This window comes from Thamnophis elegans, chromosome 4 (assembly GCF_009769535.1).
Source record: "Thamnophis elegans isolate rThaEle1 chromosome 4, rThaEle1.pri, whole genome shotgun sequence".
Taxonomy (NCBI): domain Eukaryota; kingdom Metazoa; phylum Chordata; class Lepidosauria; order Squamata; family Colubridae; genus Thamnophis; species Thamnophis elegans.
The window spans coordinates 47,115,132-47,133,106 of record NC_045544.1 but is presented as its reverse complement, the minus strand read 5'-3'; positions in this window follow the sequence as shown (position 1 = coordinate 47,133,106).

Sequence of the window (17,975 nt, the reverse complement as noted above, 5' to 3'; positions counted from 1 at the left end):
GTCCGCCCCGTGCCAACTCACTGAAGCGGTTGACATGATGTGCCAGTGCCTGGAGGCTGTCAGGGTCTGGATGGGAGTTAACAAGCTTGTACTCAATCCAGACAAGACCGAGTGGCTGTTGTGTTTCCCTCCCAAGAATTTGGCCAGTATTCCATCACTCAGACGGGGGGGTGAAAATTTACGCCCCTCAGACAGGGCGCGCAACTTGGGAGTCCTCCTGGACCCACAGCTGACCTTAGAACATCACCTGTCGGCTGTGACCAGGGGGGCATTTGCCCAGGTTTGCCTGGTGCACCAGTTGCACCCCTACCTGAACCGGGAGGCACTCACGACAGTCACTCATGCCCTCGTGACCTCAAGACTGGACTACTACAATGCGCTCTACATGGGGCAGCCTTTGAAGAGTATTCGGAGACTACAACTCGTCCAGAATGCAGCCGCGCGAGCGATTGTGGGTGCACCTCGGTACACCCACGTTACACCTATCCTCTGCGAGCTACACTGGTTACCGATCGGTCTCCGGATACGCTTCAAAGTGCTAGTCGTAACTTATAAAGCCCTTCATGGTATTGGACCTGGGTACTTAATTGGCCTTCTGCCAATTACCTCCCACAGACCCATTAGATTGCACAGGGTCGGCCTCCTCCTGGTTCCGTCTACCAGCCAATGCCATCTGGCTACTACCCAGGGGAGGGCCTTCTCTGTTGCAGCTCCGGCCCTTTGGAATGAACTCCCCGTGGAGATTCGGACCCTCACCCCTCTCCAGGCCTTCCGGAAAGCCGTCAAAACCTGGCTGTGCCGGCAGGCCTGGGGTTGATGAGTTCCCCTCCCCTCTCGACTTGTATGGCCGTATGATTCTTGTGTATTTTAATTATATGTAGTGTTTGTATCCCCTTTCCCCTTTTGAGTTGTTCGCCGCCCTGAGTCCCTCCCGGAGAAGGGCGGCATACAAATAAATTAAATCGGAATCTGAATCTGACAGGGCGGGCCACGGATTGAAGTAGGCCTTGTGGCTTTCCAGGTGGCCGTTTAGCGGTTGCACAGACCGGACAACTGGCAACATAAAGTTCAATGTCCTTTTTCAAAGAGGGCCACCAAAACTGCCTCTTCACCAGATGCAATGTGTTTACAAATCCAAAGTGACCCGCCAACTTAGAATCGTGAGCCCGTTGGAGGACGACGAGACGAAGAGAGGCTGGGACGTAAACTTAGCTCCTATCCATGGTAAATCGTCCCTCATTGTGCATTCATCCTGATGCTGCTGGAACCAGTCATCCTGGGGAAGGGCCTGTTTGAGGTCAGAAAGGAAATCCTGAGGCACCTCCACTTCCGAACGCGCCTGCTGTCGAATGACCACCGGAGCTGCAAGGCTGGATGTGGGAACGACAGGCTGGACAATACTCAGTTTAGAGCAGTTGTATTGAGGGAGTCAGGACAAAGCGTCAGCCATGAAATTCTTTCCTCCCGGGATGTACTTGAGTGTAAAATTGAAGCGGTTGAAATGCTGAGCCCAACGCATCTGCTTAGGGGAAAGTCGGCGTGGAGTCCTCAAAGCCTCTAAATTTTTGTGGTCAGTCCACACCTCAAAAGGGTGTTTAGCGCCTTCTAGAAAGTGGCGCCATGTGGCCAAGGCCCAGCGTACGGCAAATGCCTCCTTCTCCCAGATTGCCCAACGTCTTTCAGTGTCTGTGAGCTTGCGGGAGGTGTAAGCGCATGGTTGCAAATTACCTTGGTCGTTGGCTTGAAGCAAGACGGCCCCAACAGCCACGTCGCTGGCATCAGCTTGGACGACGAAAGGCTTGTCCATGTCTGGATGCTTCAGAACGGGCTCCACTGCAAAGAGGCGCTTCAGCATCTCGAAAGCAGCTTGACACTCCATGGTCCAATCCAGTGGCTTGCTAGGCTTAGGTTTAGGCCCACCTTTGGAGTTCAACAAGTTAGTGATAGGAAGTGCAATTTTGGCAAAAGAAGGAATGAACTGACGATAAAAATTGGCAAAACCCAAAAACTTTTGCAATTGTCTGCGTGTACGGGGTGCCTCCCACTCAGTGACCGCTTTCACCTTTCCAGGGTCCATTTCAATGCCAGCGAGGGAGATGCGATATCCCAGGTAGTCAATCTTCGCCTGGTGAAATTCACACTTGGACAATTTGGCATATAGTTCAGCGGCCCTGAGCTTTTTCAAGACAGTGTGGACCAAAGCGACGTGTTCTTCATAAGTCTGAGTGTAAATAAGGATATCGTCCAAATATACGATAACGCCTTTGTAAAGATGGTCATGCAAAATCTCATTAATTAATTGCATGAAAACTGCAGGAGTCCCCTGCAGGCCAAAGGGCATCACTCGGAACTGGAAGCAACTGAGGGGGCAGTTGAAAGCAGTTTTCCATTCATCTCCCTCCTTTATGCGGACTCTATAGTACGCCTCCCTGAGGTCTAGTTTAGTGAAGATGCGGCCCTTCCCCAATTGGGCTAACATGTCCTTCATTAGTGGCAAAGGGTAAAGATTTTGGGCAGAGATACCGTTCAGGTTTTTGAAATTAACACATAATCTCAGGGAGCCATCCTTCTCTCTGAATAATACGGGTGGTTTTGGTTTGGTTTGGTTTAATTTATTTGTATGCCACCCTTTTCCCTGAAGGGACTCAGGGCGACTCACAGCTCAAAAAGAGAGGGGAAATACAAACAGAGTTACAAAAACATAGAAACCATGCATAGATTAAAAAGCACAACAATCATACCATTCGAAGTGGGGCAGCGAGTCTTTAGCCCCAGGCCTGTCGGAACAGCCAGGTTTTAAGGGCTATGCGGAAGGTCTGGAGGGTGGTGAGGGGACGAATCTCCACGGGGAGTTCGTTCCAGAGGGTCGGAGCAGCCACAGAGAAGGCTCTCCTCCGGGTAGTCGCCAGTCGAAACTGGCCGGCTGATGGAATTCGGAGGAGGCCTAGTCTGTGGGATCTAATTGGTCTAGTGGAGGTAATTGGCAGTAGGCGGTCTCTCAAGTACCCAGGTCCAATACCATGAAGGGCTTTGTAGGTGACAACTAGCACCTTGAAGAGTACCCGGAGATCAACAGGCAGCCAGTGCAGCTTGCGGAGGATAGGTGTTACGTGGGTGAACCGAGGCGCACCCACGATTGCTCGCGCGGCTGCATTCTGGACAAGCTGAAGTCACCGAATACTCTTCAAGGGCTGCCCCATGTAGAGCACGTTGCAGTAATCCAGTCTAGAGGTCACAAGGGCACGAGTGACTGTTGTGAGAGCCTCCCGGTTCAGGTAGGGACGCAACTGGTGCACCAGGCGAACCTGGGCAAATGCCCCCCTGGTCACAGCTGACAAATGGTGTTCAAAAGGCAGCTGTGGGTCCAGGAGGACTCCCAAGTTGCGGACCCTGTCTGAGGGGCGTACTGTTTGACCCCCCAGCCTGAGAGGTGGAACACTTGGCCAATTAGTAGGAGGGAGGCACAGTAGCCACTCGGTCTTATCTGGATTGAGTACAAGCTTGTTGACCCCCATCCAGTCCCTAACAGCCTCCAGGCCCTGGCACATCACGTCAATCGCTTCATTGAGTTGGTGCGGGGCGGACAGATACAGCTGTGTATCGTCCGCATACTGGTGGTATTTTATCCCGTGCCGTCGAATGATCTCACCCAGCGGTTTCATGTAGATATTAAAGAGGAGGGGGGACAGGACCGAACCCTGCGGCACCCCATACGTTAGGGGCCTAGGGGTCGATCTCTGCCCTCCAACCAACACCGACTGCGACCTGTCCGAGAGGTAAGAGGAGAACCACCGTAAGACAGTGCCTCCCACCCCCATCTCCCGCGGTCGTCGCAGAAGGATACCATGGTCGATGGTATCGAAAGCCGCAGAGAGGTCAAGGAGTACCAGGATGGAGGCATGACCTCCATCCCTGGCTCTCCAGAGATCATCGATCAATGCGACCAAAGCGGTTTCCGTGCTGTAGCCAGGCCTGAAACCCAACTGGAAGGGATCTAGATAATTGGTTTCTTCCAAGGACTGCTGGAGCTGAAAGACCACCACCTTCTCAACAACCTTCCCCACAAAGGGGAGGTTGGAGACTGGACGATAGTTGTTTAGGACGGCCGGATCCAAAGATGGCTTCTTCAGGAGGGGTCTCACCACCGCCGCCTTTAAAGCGGGGGGAAAGACCCCCTCCCGAAGGGAGGCGGCAACAACCGCCTGGATCCAGCCCCATGTCACCTCTCTGCAGTTAACAACCAGCCAGGAGGGGCACAGGTCCAGTACACATGTGGAGGCACTTACAGCTCTCATGGCCTTGTCCACATCCTCAGGGGTAACAGCCTGAAAATCAATCCAGTGATGTCCTACCAGATTATCCCTTGGTGCCTCAGCTGGTTCTGCAGAATTGGAGTCCAGGTCCGCCCGAAGCCGAGCAACTTTATCCGCGAGGAATTGGACGTAGTCCTCAGCTCTGCCTTGCAAAGGATCGCTCGTGTCCCTCCTATTTAGGAGGGAACGGGTCAGTCATCCTCTTACATAAACACTGCCACTCATCCATGCATTCCCCACATAGGTCAGTTAAAAACACAGAAAATACAGCAATAATGAGATTAAAAAGTGGGTACAGTCATCAATCAGCCATACCATTCACACCGCATTCCTAAAAAAATTTTGCGCACTGCGCAAGTATAGTTTAGTAACTGTGCAAATAGTTCTTAAAAAGAGTTTGAGGTAGCTGAGCACCAACCGTGGGATACGGGGGTATGTAGATAGTATATCTCGTTCTTGAAAGATATAATAATGGAGGTCCAAAGTCTAAAGGTCCAAAGTCTAAAGGTCCAAAGTCTAAAGGTCCAAAGTCTAAAGGTCCAAAGTCTAAAGTCCGGGGTGGCCGAGATGGGTCGTGAAGGGGGGGGAGTATGTTAGAAACGTTAAGTCCCCTCTTGTAGTTTTTCCATCTGATGGCAAGATGGTGATGGTAGTCCGGAACGGTCCCCAAGGGTTCAGCAAGTCGGACAACTGGGTGGGCGCAGTCAGAAGGTGTTGCAAGTCCCAAAAGATCATAAGAGATGCCGCCATCGTCCATATGCCACCCGCAGCAGCGAGCAGAGAGGGGGGGTGCACCAGAGAGAAGAGGGGGGGAGCTAGAGGACTAAGGTGGCCAGAGACCAGCCACCAGTCTCAGCAGTATAGATGTAAAAGTTCAGCCACTCCCTCTTCAAATGAGGTGCTGGTCTAATACAAGCCCAGGTCTTAATCTTAATCTCTCACAGTTCAAGAAAAACGCTCGCCATCCGCTAGCGCCACCTGCCAGTATGGAAACACGCCCTTGATATCTTCAGCGTTTGCACCGACCACTCGGTGCCACTCACTCACACCAATTCAAGCCGCAAGTTATCCAAAGCGGCTGCCACCGTCGCCCCCAGCTCGTGACACGCTGGGAGGCTGTGGTTTATGTGAGGGGGGGGCGCCCGACAACGCCGACAAAACTCCAAAACCGCCGCCCGTGTGAGGGGGGGCGTCCAACAACGCCAACGGCCAAGCCACCGTCCGTGTAAGGGGGGGAGGGGGTCCGACACCGCCGAAGGCCACTCGGGACTATCCAAGTTCTTCCTAAACTCCAAGCTCCTCCAGGCTCCAGAACTCCGGGAATCCCGGCAGCAGCGTCTCCAAGTCGCTCCAAGTCGCACTAGCAAGCCGCGCCGGTATCGGCAACTTCCCCCAAGCCGCGTCCGAAGCGCCGGCAGCCTCCGCCCCAGTCCCAGCGCTTTTTTTCCGATATCCCTGCGTCGTCCGCGTCTTCCGAGCCTAGCAGCTCTGGGGAGGCAAGTCTCCTCAGTCCACTGCTGGCACAGGTATTCTGGGGAATTCTTACTCCTTTCAAGCACGAAACCAGGCTCCTGGACCAGGGTTCCACCTTCTCCCACGCAATTTCTCAGCAGCCCGAGCTGGAGCGAGAAAACTCGGCAGCCATCTTCCAGCGCATGCGCAGTCCATTGCAGGTGCAGCAACTTTGGGCCGTGCTGGCTCAATAAAACCTCTTTCCAAGTTTTTATCAATGAATTTTCTCATTTCCTCCATCTCTCTAGGGGACATGGAATATATTTGGGGCTTTGGAAGCTTAACACCGGGCAAAATGTCGATGGAGCAATCAGTAGGTCTGTGGGGCGGAAGTTTATCCTGAGATTTCTCACTGAAAACTCCCCTGAGGTCCCAATACACTTTTGGAATCTTCTCTTCTCCTTCAATCCTCTCCTGACCTCTGGCGGCCAAAACGGGGCTGCAGCCAGCAGGCTCTGGGGAAACGCCCTCCCCATCTGGAGGTGTGTTTGTGCGAATGCGCAGCCATCCCTCCCTCCAATTTATGCGAGGGTTCCATTTTCGAAGCCAGGGGAGGCCTAAAATGAGGGGCCTGTCCATTCCAGGAGCCACAATAAAAGAGATTAATTCAACGTGGGTGCCCATTTTCATTTCTAGAGGTTCAGTATAGAAATGGGCTGGGCCACCCCCTGCTATGGAACCATCTATTTGGCAAAAGACAATTGGGGTTTTCAAAGTTTTTAATTTGAGGCCTAGTTTCTCCACCATCGCAGGATTGATCATGCAGCGGGAACAGCCCGAGTCAAGGAGGGCGGGAAGCTGCTCTGACACCCCATCAGGCGGTACCCTTAATTCTATTGGGATCAGCATGGGGCCTTTGTTTGAACTCACCCAGCGAGGCGAGGCGTCGTCATCAGAGTCATCAGAGGAGCTGCTGGATGCGTCAGCTTCTCCCTCCACGTTCTGCATGAACCACGGGGGAGGGATGGTGTCAGCAGCGAAAGCAGCCTCTTCTTGTCTGGGCCCTTGCTTGTTTTCCCTTCCCTCTTGGCAGGGGCTGGGGCGGTCGTGGGAAGCTTAGCGTGACACTCTGGAGCGCGGTGGCCCTCCCTCCCACAACGGAAACAAGTGAGCGGTTTGGCTTTGCCTGTGGAGGGTCCCTTTCCTTCACCCCTGATTCGGAAAGGGGGCTTTCGAGTTGGTGGGGGTGATTTCTCAGCTCTTTCTCTCTCTCTTTCATCTCTTGCACGTTGCAGTCTAATCAAATCAAGCTCAATGTCTGCTGCATTTTCATACCAAGCAGTAACGCGCTTGGGAAGGTGACGATTAACACACTGTTGATAAATGCCCTCATTTAATCCTAACGCAAATTGGTCCAGAAGGGCCTCTTGGGACCACCCTCTCATATAAGCAGCGAGTTGTTGAAACTCCTGAATGTATTGAGACACTGGTCTATCCCCTTGTCTCAGCGTCATAAATTTCAGCTTTCCCCTTTTCTCAGTCAGGGGGTCATCAAATCTTCTCTTAAACGCAGCCATAAAAGCATCAAAGTCCCTCAGGAGGGGGGAATTGCTTTGGTGTAGACTTAAGCACCATTCGGCCGCCTCCTCTTCCAAAGCAAGCAACACCATTCGGACTTTTATGTCATCCGATTCTAATTCGGGGCCATAAATTTCCATAAAGTTATAAACTTGCATAATGAAGAGGCCCAGTTTTTTCGGATTCCCGTCATATTTCACAGTTAAGGGAGGGATTTTTGCCAGTCTTCGTCTTCTAGGTGGCCCCCCAGCTCTGGCAACTGCCCTGGCTGGCGGGGGAGAAGCGGTTTCTGGGTTAGTTTGCTCCCATCCCCCCACGGCCTCTTCACCCTCCCCGAATTTTTGCATAGAGTACCGATACACTTGTTCAAAGTCCTCCGTTTGATCTCTTTCTCGGGGCCTTCGTTCGGGCAAGATTTGTCCCATCTCAAGTGGCTTCGCCTGATGTTTTCTCTTGGTAACTCCAGCATCCCAACTTGCGCCATCCTCCTTTTGTCCCACCATTAAGGACCAAGGGGGGGGAATCACAGGGCCCGCTATTTCCAACTCAGCCATTCTCTCAAGTAATGATGGACCAGGGGTTTCCTTTTCAATTTCTTCATCGCTTGCTTGCAAAGACATCGTCCTCGTTTCTTCTTGAAAGTACACCCCCCACGGAAGGTTGAAATCTCCTGGTGGGGTGCGAGTGAGATTTCGCTTACTGTCAGCACCTCTCCATTAGATAATTAGGAAAGAAAGACCACGAGACTCCATGCGTGGAAATCAAGTGTACTTTTACTAATTATAAATGATTAAAGGCATAGCGAAGCGAAATCTGAATATTTAGGCGCGAAAGCGATTGATATATAGAATAGCCAATTCATTTTCATTTCATTTCATTCATTTAACTTTATTTGTATGCCGCCCTTTTCCCTGAAAGGGACTCAGGGCGGCTCACAACTCAAGGGAGGGGAAAAACAGACAAAGTTACAAAACATAAAGACCATACACAGTTAAAAAAAGCACAACAATCATACCATTCGAAGTGGGGCTGCAAGTCTTTAGCCCCAGGCCTGTCGGAACAGCCAGGTTTTAAGGGCTATGCGGAAGGCCTGGAGGGTGGTGAGGGGACGAATCTCCACGGGGAGTTCGTTCCAGAGGGTCGGAGCAGCCACAGAGAAGGCCCTCCTCCGGGTAGTTGCCAGTCAACACTGGCCGGCTGATGGAATTCGGAGGAGGCCTAGTCTGTGGGATCTTATTGGTCTAGTGGAGGTAATTGGCAGTAGGCGGTCTCTCAAGTACCCAGATCCAATACCATGAAGGGCTTTGTAGGTGACGACTAGCACCTTGAAGCGTACCCGGAGATCAACAGGCAGCCAGTGCAGCTCGCGGAGGATAGGTGTTACGTGGGTGAATCGAGGCGCACCCACGATCGCTCGTGCGGCTGCATTCTGGACAAGCTGAAGTCGCCGAATACTCTTCAAGGGCAGCCCCATGTAGACCACGTTGCAATACTCCAGCCTAGAGGTCACAAGGGCACGAGTGACTGTTGTGAGAGCCTCCCGGTTCAGGTAGGGACGCAACTGGTGCACCAGGCGAACCTGGGCAAATGCCCCCCTGGTCACAGCTGACAAATGGTGTTCAAAAGTCAACTGTGGGTCCAGGAGGACTCCCAAGTTGCGGACCCGATCTGAGGGGCATACTATTTGACCCCCCCAGCCTGAGAGATGGAACACTTAGCCAATTAGTAGGAGGGAAGCACAGCAGCCACTCGGTCTTATCTGGATTGAGTACAAGCTTGTTAACCCCCATCCAGTCCCTAACAGCCTCCAGGCCCTGGCTCATCACATCCATCGCTTCATTGAGTTGGCACGGGGCGGACAGATACAGCTGTGTATCGTCCGCATACTGGTGGTATTTTATCCCGTGCCGTCGAATGATCTCACCCAGCGGTTTCATGTAGATATTAAAGAGGAGGGGGGACAGGACCGAACCCTGCGGCACCCCATACGTTAGGGGCCTAGGGGTCGATCTCTGCCCTCCGACTAACACCGACTGCGACCTGTCCGAGAGGTAAGAGGAGAACCACCGTAAGACAGTGCCTCCCACCCCCATTTCCTGCAGTCGTCGCAGAAGGATACCATGGTCGATGGTATCGAAAGCCGCAGAGAGGTCAAGGAGTACTAGGATGGAGGCATGACCTCCATCCCTGGCTCTCCAGAGATCATCGATCAATGCGACCAAAGCGGTTTCCGTGCTGTAGCCAGGCCTGAAGCCCGACTGGAAGGGATCTAGATAACTGGTTTCCTCCAAGGACCGCTGGAGCTGAAAGGCCACCACCTTCTCAACAACCTTCCCCACAAAGGGGAGGTTGGAGACTGGACGATAGTTATTTAAAACAGCTGGATCCAAGGATGGCTTCTTCAGGAGGGGTCTCACCACCGCCGTCTTTAAAGCGGGGGGAAAGATCCCCTCCCGAAGTGAGGTGGTAACAACCGCCTGGATCCAGCCTCGTGTCACCTCCCTGCTGTTTACAACCAGCCAGGAAGGGCACGGGGCCAGCACACATGTGGAGGCACCTACAGCTCTCATGGCCTTGTCCACGTCCTCTGGGGTAACAGCTTGAAAATCAATCCAGTGATGTCCTACCAGATTATCCCTTGGTGCCTCAGCTGGTTCTGCGGGATTGGAGTCCAGGTCCGCCCGAAACCGAGCAACTTTATCCGTGAGGAATTGGACGTAGTCCTCAGCTCTACCCTGCAAAGGATCGCTCGTATCCCTCCTATTTAGGAGGGAACGGGTTATCCTGAACAAGGCGGCTGGGCGCGACTCAGCGGAAGCAATCAGAGAGGCAATGTATGTTCTTTTTGACGTCCTAATTGCCCGGATGTAGATTCTGATGCTGGATGTTAAAAGTGCTCAGTCCGACTCAGACTTACTGGATCTCCATCGGTGCTCTAGGCGTCTCTTTCGGCGCTTCATCTCCCGGAGTTCCTCAGTAAACCAAGGGGCCCTCCTGGATCCACTGCCTCGGATCGGCCGTAAAGGCGCAATCCGGTTAAGAGCCTCTGTCGCTGCCGAATTCCAAGCAGCAACCAGAGTCTCTGCCGGACTGCGGGCGAGAGTATCAGGAATAACCCCAAAGCTCCGTCTGGAAACCCGACGGGTCCATAAGTCGCCTGGGGCGGAACCACCTGGTCGGTTCCTCCTCCCTACAGTGGGGGTTTGGTCTCCGAAAGTCAAGCCTCAGTAGGTAGTGGTCCGACCATGACAGGGGTAAGATCTCACTACCCCTCAGACCAAGATCACAGCTCCACTGCTCTGAGAGAAATACGAGGTCGAGCATGTGACCCGCCGAGTGAGTTGGGCCCCGGATTACTTGGGTCAAGCCCATGGCTGTCATGGAAGCCATGAACTCCTGCGCTCCATCAGAGTGTTCACCGAGCGAAGGCAAATTGAAATCCCCCAGAACCATAAGCCTGGGGAACTCAACTGCCAGCTCGAGGAGCGAGGGGAGGGCTGCTGCAACGCTGTTGGGAGGCAGGTACGTTAACAGCAAGCCCACTTGACCCTTGAGGTCCAACTTCACCAGCAGGGACTCACACCCGACAAGCTCCGGAGCAGGGATCCTACGAGGTACTAGAGACTCTCGGATAACAATGGCCACACCCCCACCCCTTTCTCTGGTCTCGCGGCTGATGAAGCACCTGAAAGCCCTCTGGGCACATCTCTACGAGGGGGACTCTTTTAAATATTGTGTGTTGTGAGGGAAAGACGCAGGAGCCATGGAATCAGAGAGTAAGATGTTTATTGCGAGATGACAAGCGATTCAAAACGTCCCTGCAACTGTCAGGGTATTTATACTCGAGCCCAAAGCAACTATCAAATGACCAGCCAATCAGAGAGCTGGTAACAGGGAACATTTGCATATATAACACTCCTTCCCCCCAGTTATTTGCATACTCAACACTCCTCTAACATTTGCATATATATAACACTCCTTCCCCCCCAGTTATTTGCTTTGTGTGTTATTTATTTGCATTTTTTTTGTGTGTTGTCCATATTCACATTTACAATTCACTCCTTCCCCCCAGTTATTTGCATATTCATCCTCTGTGCATGCTTGGCAAGACCTTAGGGAAGATTTTTCCGGTCGGGGGGAAACTCAAAGAAGTCCAAGCCTGTTGGTAACTTGAAATTGCGGTTTCTGCGGGGGGGGGGGTTGCTGCGAGCAGGACTGGCGTTTTGGTTGTGTAGGAAGGTGATTTGAGAGCGGAGACGGCAATTTGGGAGCGGAGCTGGCCCTGGAGGCGGCAGCGTGGAAGTTCCTGGGCAGGCAGGTGGCCTTGGGAGGCAGGCAGCCTTGTAATGCAGGTGGAGCAGCAGAGGCCCCAAGCAGCAGCAGCTGCAGACAGTTTGTATTAGGCAGATAGAAAGCCGTGAGGAGGAGGGAGGAGGAACCGACCAGGTGGTTCCGCCCCAGGCGACTTATGGACCCTTCGGGGTTCCAGACGGAGCTTGGGGTTATTCCTGATACTCTCGCCCGCAGTTCGGCGGAGACTCTGGTTGCTGCCTGGGATCTGGCAGCGGAGGAGTCTCTTAACCGGATTCCGCCTCTACGGCCGCTCCGAGGCAGTGGATCCCGGAAGGCTCCTTGGTTCACTGAGGAACTCCGGGAGATGAAGCGCCGAAGGAGACGCCTAGAGCACCTTTGGAGGTCCAGCAAATCCGAATCGAGCCGAGCATTTTTGACAACCTGCACCCGAGATTACGTTCGGGCAATCAGGACGGCTAAGAAAACACACATTGCCTCTCTGGTTGCGTCTGCTGAGTCGCGCCCAGCCGCCCTGTTTAGTATAACCCGGGCAATCCACTGCAGGGCAGGGCTGAGGACTACGTCCAATTTCTCGCAGACAAGGTTGCTCGGCTCCGGGCGGACCTGGACTCCAATCCCGCAGTACCAGCCGAGGCACTAAGGGATGATCTGGTAAGTCATCGCTGGATTGAGTTTCAGGCGGTTGCCCCTGAGGATGTGGACAAGGCCATGAGAGCTGTAGGTGCCTCCACATGTGTGCTGGACCCGTGCCCTTCCTGGCTGGTTGTAAACAGCAGGGAGGTGACACGAGGCTGGATCCAGGCGGTTGTTACCGCCTCACTTCGGGAGGGGATCTTTCCCCCCGCTTTAAAGACGGCGGTGGTGAGACCCCTCCAGAAGAAACCATCCTTGGATCCAGCTGTTTTAAATAACTATCGTCCAGTCTCCAACCTCCCCTTTGTGGGGAAGGTTGTTGAGAAGGTGGTGGCCTTTCAGCTCCAGCGGTCCTTGGAGGAAGCCAGCTATCTCGATCCGTTCCAGTCTGGCTTCAGACCTGGCTGCAGCACAGAAACCGCTTTGGTCGCGTTGACCGATGATCTCTGGAGAGCCAGGGATGGAGGCCACGCCTCCATCCTAGTGCTCCTTGACCTCTCGGCGGCTTTCGATACCATCGACCATGGTATCCTTCTGCGACGACTGCGGGAGGTGGGGGTGGGAGGCGCTGTCTTACAGTGGTTCTCCTCTTACCTCTCGGACAGGTCGCAGTCGGTGTTAGTTGGAGGGCAGAGATCGACCCCTAGGCCCCTAACGTGTGGGGTGCCGCAGGGTTCGGTCCTGTCCCCCCTGCTTTTCAACATCTACATGAAACCGCTGGGTGAGATCATTCGACGGCACGGGATAAAGTACCATCAATATGCGGACGATACCCAATTGTATCTGTCCGCCCCGTGCCAACTCAACGAAGCGATGGATGTGATGAGCGAGGGGCTAGATGCTGTTAAAGACTGGATGGGGGTCAACAAGCTTGTGCTCAATCCAGAAAAGACCGAGTGGCTGTTGTGTTTCCCTCCCAAGAATTGGCCAAGTACTCCATCTCTCAGGCTGGGGGGTCAAATTATACGCCCCTCAGACAGGGTTCGCAACTTGGGAGTCCTGCTGGACCCACAGCTGACCTTCGAACATCATTTGTCAGCTGTGACCAGGGGGGCATTTGCCCAGGTTCGCCTGGTACACCAGTTGCGTCCCTACCTGAACCGGGAGGCCCTCACAACAGTCACTCGTGCCCTTGTGACCTCTAGGCTGGAATATTGCAATGTGCTCTACATGGGGCTGCCCTTGAAGAGCATTCGGCGACTCCAGCTAGTCCAGAACGTGGCCGCGCAAGCGATAGTGGGTGCACCTCGGTTCACCCACGTAACACCTATCCTCCGCGAGCTGCGCTGGCTACCTGTTGATCTCCGGGTGCGCTTCAAGGTGCTACTTATCACCTATAAAGCCCTTCATGGTAGTTGGCCTGGGTACTTGAGAGACCGCCTACTGCCAATTACCTCCACCAGACCGATTCGATCGCATCGATTAGGCCTCCTCCGAATCCCATCTTCTAGCCAGTGCAAACTGGCAACTACCCGGAGGAGGGCCTTCTCGGTGGCTGCTCCGTCCCTTTGGAACGAACTCCCCGTGGAGATTCGGACCCTCACCACCCTCCAATCCTTCCGCGCTGCTGTAAAGATCTGGCTGTCCCGGCTGGCCTGGGGTTAAGATTATAGCCCCACTCGAATGGTGTGATTGTTGCATTTTTTCTCTTTTAATATGCTGTATTGTTTACTGTTTGTTGTTTCCCCCCTCCCTTTTGAATTGTGAGCCGCCCTGAGTCCCCTTAGGGAAAAGGGCGGCATACAAATAAAGGCAAAAAAAAAGTGAGGAGACGGATGGCAGCAGCGGCTGCAGACAGGCAGGCAGTTCCAGCCGAGGTTGGCCTTCGCAGTCTTTGGCTTGTCCTTGGAGTTGGCGTGGCTCGTCCTTCAAGTTGGCGTAGATGGCTCGTCCTTGGAGTTGGCGTGGCTCGTCCTTCAAGTTGGCGTAGATGGCTCGTCCTTGGAGTTGGCGTGGCTCGTCCTTCAAGTTGGCGTAGATGGAAGGCTTCACAGTGGCTACTGCTGCTGCTGAGTGCATGCTGGCCATTTGTTCTCCGATGTGGTTTTTTTCTGATTTCCGCGTTGTTTTCCAGGCTCTGCGGAATCGCGATCCCATCCTCGTCGCCAGTTTTAAATACGTGTTGTGTGAGGGAAAGACGCAGGAGCCATGGAATCAGAGAGTAAGATGTTTATTGCGAGATGACAAGCGATTCAAAACATCCCTGCAACTGTCAGGGTATTTATACTCGAGCCCAAAGCAACTGTCAAATGACCAGCCAATCAGAGAGCTGGTAACAGGGAACATTTGCATATATAACACTCCTTCCCCCCAGTTATTTGCATACTCAACACTCCTCTAACATTTGCATATATATAACAGACTCCTCCCTCCGGGCCCAGCCAGGTTTCAGTAATACATGCCAGGTCTGCCCTCTTGTCTAAAATTAAGTCCCGAACGAGAGGAGCCATATGAACTACAGACCTGGCATTTAGCGACAGCAGCCTGAGACCAGGGTCCTGATTACTCGCGCCATCTGGCCTTGGAGTGGGACACATAGGGCCGGAAGGAGGGATCTCTGTAACGTAGCGAGCCCTCCTTCCCCGGTAATGGCCAGCCCTAAAGTCCCCTCCCCTTGGCATCACAGTTACAGTCCAATCATAATTCTCTCAAGTGTCAGGTGCGAGATAACTTCAAAAGGCATCACGAAGATGGAATGTCGGTGCCGTTAGTCCAGGCAGGAATCTCCCACGCATGCGTAGTCCGACCAGCAGCTGAACTCCAGAACCTTCCTCCAGCACAATGAGTAACCCCTCCCAAATATCATGCCCTCCCTCCCCATTTCATGGCAGCCGAAGCAACAGCAAAGCAGAGGCTGACACCTTTCCCTTCAACAAAGAGCTGGTTTGGTCTCATTTCTGCAACATTTCTGGTGACACATGAAGGGACTGCCAAGCGATCTTTCGCTCCGGATGACTAGGACCCCACGCCGAGGAAGGAATCTGAGCCCGGGTACCTCAGGCGCCACCAGGCTCTTTGCTTCGGAGGAACAGGGAAAGAATGCCTTCCGCTGCCTTCAGCCCCACTGAAGACAGAGGCTGAGTCCGGCACAGGTCTAGAATCCCCAATTTCAGGAAGGACTAGAAGTAAGGTGGACCAAATCTCTTTAATGGGTCCACTTAGGCAGGTGGATCAAAGGGTCTTAAGTCCCCAATGCACAAAACCAAACTCAACTGGTGTCAATTTTCCAATATACTCCATTCACCACGGCTGATCCCCTTAATTGGAAACAGCACTATGGTCCGTTTTCCCAAAAACCAAGGGAGGTGATAGAGCTGGTACAAACCATCATGCAGACCCATCTCCCGACTTGGGGTGATACTGCCAGCTGTTAGGGACATTGCTCAGCCCTGAAGATAGGGAAAAGTGGAGGACAGTGAAAGAGAACATTCTAAAAGAAAGATTCCCGAATGAGACTGTAGCAGATATAAATGAGAGGAGAATCAGAGCTGCGAATCAGGATCCCCAGTGGGATGTAAATAATCTGGTCCATATGACCCAACTAGTAGAATATCGAGCTTTGACAATGGAAGCTTTAAAACAAGCGGGGAAACCTCCCGTAAATATCTCCAAACCCGCGACTATTATTCAAGAACCTCAAGAAAATCCCGAGTCATTTTTCCAAAGGTTGGTTGCCGCATATGAGGAGTATGCCCAGGTTGACATATGTGAGCCCCAGAATCTAGCAATGTTAAATGAAAGATTTATCGCCCAAAGTACCGGTGATATTAGGAGAAAACTCCAGAAACAAGAGGGAGCATTTGGAATGAATACCACTCAGCTTCTTGAGATAGCCTGGAAAGTGTATGTAAACTGAGATAAGGTTGAGAAAAGGGAGAAGGACAATAGAATGCAGAAAAAAAGCAAAACTTTTAGCGGCAGCCATAGGAGGGGTCACACTCGGATCCAATCAATGTGCTCTCTGTAAAGAAGAGGGACATTGGCAACAGGAATGCCCACGGCATTTGGGATCCCGGAATCGTGGGATGTTCAGGGGAAGAGGCAGGGAGTTGCCTCCCCCCAGCTCTAGGGGACAAGGATTTAGAGGACGAGGATTCAGAGGAAGGAGACGATATAAGACAGACCGAAGAGGAATGCTACTGCAAGAGGCAGGAGAGATGATAGAATTAGCAGAGATGAATTGGTCTGACTGAAGGGGACAGGGCTTAGAGGACCCACCCCCGAGCCCTTGGTTAAGATACAGTGGGAAATACAGAAACAACCTTCCTTTTAGATACAGGGGCTAGCCATTAGGTGGTGAATAAACCAATTGTACCGCCGGTGGGCAGACAAATTCAAATCCAAGGGGTCTCAGGAGGGGTTTTAGGGAGACCGATTCTTAAGCCCACAATATGTCATTTAGGGAATACTGTTCTAAAACACCAGTTCCTATATATGCCGGAATGTCCCATCCCGCTTTTAGGGAGCGACTTGCTAACAAAACTAAAGGCAACAAATTGACATTAGCCCACCACTCTGAACATACTTGGAGATTGATGGTGATACGTGAGGGGACCCAAAGCAGCTCAAAGTGACCCGGTCCAATGGCACAATCCACTGATAAACCCTTGGTGCTCCGGCTTAAGCACAAGTGACTTTGCCTTTCAGTAGCAGTAGGAAAAAAAACTAGTAGATTTTCTTGTTTGCGCCTGAAAGGACACTCTGCTGAATCTGCAATAGGTTCCCTGCGCACAGTGTCGAAGACGCTTTGCTGGATCACTCCAGAAGCTGATCCTTTACGGATGGCGGAAGAATGTAGTCAAGATTTATATTATTAATTATGGTGTTTGAATGTAAACTAGTTGGGATATGGTGACGTGTATATTGAAAACTTAGGGGAATGGGGTCCTAGCCATAGAATTGCTCTCAGTGAACCAATAGGGAGGGTGGACAGTGAAACTAACAAAGTACTTAGGTTAGACCCAGCATATTAGGAAGAGAGATGGCTCCAGCCATGTGATGACCCCAGAGGATTTGATGTGCATGTGTCCATAATGTGCATGGAAATTGGACCCGGGAACTCATAAGTGTGCAAACATAAGAAGGTTATTCAGAGTTGGGATATGTAATCACCTTCTGACGTCCTCTGTTCTACCCCTAGTGGCCTTGGATTGTGGCCAACCTCCTTCCGTTGTAATCGGGCGAATAATTAGCCCTTTGCAGTTGAAGAGGGGTTGGGCGGGGTTGTGTAAGGTCCAGAAACAACCATCCTTAGTAGCCCCCGCTTGGTATCAAGGCACTCCTAGAAAACTTAGGCACCAAGAAGCTATAACAACAGAACCGCCCAAACAAGGATCTGACAATTGCCAATAATGTATCATCCAGGCAAAACAAGGTCCGGCTACAGTAACTACTTTAGTCTATCACACCCAAGCCCCAAGAGATTGTAAACCAACGGGAAAAACTTGCCAGAGAAATGGAACCATGTACACGTTGTGTACTATAGGGGGTAAGGAAACTTGCTACAAACCTGAAACCCCAGAAAGGCTAAATGTTACATTATATACCGGGTTCGGGCAAATCTATAATGGAAAGATAGAGGATCTGTATGCATATGTAAATCACACCACTGTCCTTAAACAAGGAAAGGAAAGGATAGTATTGGAGTTCGTGCTTGCATGGCCATAAACTAACCAGGCAAAACAG